General features: G+C 41.9%; 4 non-coding genes across 4 annotated transcripts; all 4 read left to right on the forward strand.

The window, feature by feature from the left end:
- The first annotated feature begins 148 nt into the window (after positions 1–148).
- Positions 149–222, forward strand: trnai-uau (transfer RNA isoleucine (anticodon UAU)). The gene has a single exon. It is a non-coding gene; the product is annotated as a tRNA-Ile (tRNA).
- An 88-nt stretch (positions 223–310) lies between these two features.
- trnat-agu (transfer RNA threonine (anticodon AGU)) lies at positions 311–384 on the forward strand. Its single transcript has one exon. It is a non-coding gene; the product is annotated as a tRNA-Thr (tRNA).
- A 159-nt stretch (positions 385–543) lies between these two features.
- Positions 544–617, forward strand: trnat-agu (transfer RNA threonine (anticodon AGU)). The gene has a single exon. It is a non-coding gene; the product is annotated as a tRNA-Thr (tRNA).
- Positions 618–671: 54 nt separating this feature from the next.
- On the forward strand, positions 672–745 carry trnat-agu (transfer RNA threonine (anticodon AGU)). Its single transcript has one exon. It is a non-coding gene; the product is annotated as a tRNA-Thr (tRNA).
- The last annotated feature ends 134 nt before the right edge of the window (positions 746–879 follow it).

Below are 879 nucleotides of genomic sequence, written 5' to 3' on the forward strand. Positions count from 1 at the left end.
GTTGGTCAAAGTCCCTGTCTTGTAAACAGGAGATCCTGGGTTCAAATCCCAGCAGCGCCTCTCCTGGGTAGTATCGACTTCAACTTTTTGCTCTCATATTTGAGAAAATTAACGACCGTTTAAAATTTGTGAAAAAGACCTACACGGAGGTGCTGTGGATTAGTTGGTCAAAGTGCCTGTCTTATAAACAGGAGATCCTGGGTTCAAATCCCAGCAGTGCCTCTCCTGAGTTGTCTTGACTTCAACTTTTTGCTCTCATATTTGAGAAAATTAACGACTGTTTAAAATTTGTGAAAGAGACCTTCACAGAGGTGCTGTGGCTTAGTTGGTCAAAGAACCTGTCTAGTAAACAGAAGATCCTGGGTTCAAATCCCAGCAGGGCCTGAAAGAGAAAAATAGTCAGAGCACTAAATGACAAAGGATCAGACTGAATCTCTTTGGTGACGCACTGCCTGTTACAATACAGTGTAGTCTTCCACTTTTTGATTTCATATTTGTAAAAATGAAAGACTGTTTAGAATTTTTCATGAAGACCTTTATGGAGGCGCTGTGGCTTAGTTGGTTAAAGTTCCTGTCTAGTAAACAGGAGATCCTGGGTTCGAATCCCAGCAGCGCCTCACCTGAGTAGTCTTGAATGACCGTTTAAAATTTGTGAAAAAGACATTCACAGAGGTGCGGTGGCTTAGTTGGTCAAAGTGCCTGTCTAGTAAACAGGAGATCCTGGGTTCAAATCCCAGCAGCGCCTCTCCTGAGTTGTCTTGACTTCAACTTTTTGCTCAAATATTTGAGAAAATTAACGACTGTTTAAAATTTGTGAAAAAGACCTTCACAAAGGTGTTGCGGCTTAGTTGGTCAAAGTGTCTGTCCAGTAAACAGGAG

This window comes from Anarrhichthys ocellatus, unplaced genomic scaffold (genome assembly GCF_004355925.1).
Source record: "Anarrhichthys ocellatus isolate YVR2014 unplaced genomic scaffold, GSC_Weel_1.0 scaffold9034, whole genome shotgun sequence".
NCBI lineage: Eukaryota > Metazoa > Chordata > Actinopteri > Perciformes > Anarhichadidae > Anarrhichthys > Anarrhichthys ocellatus.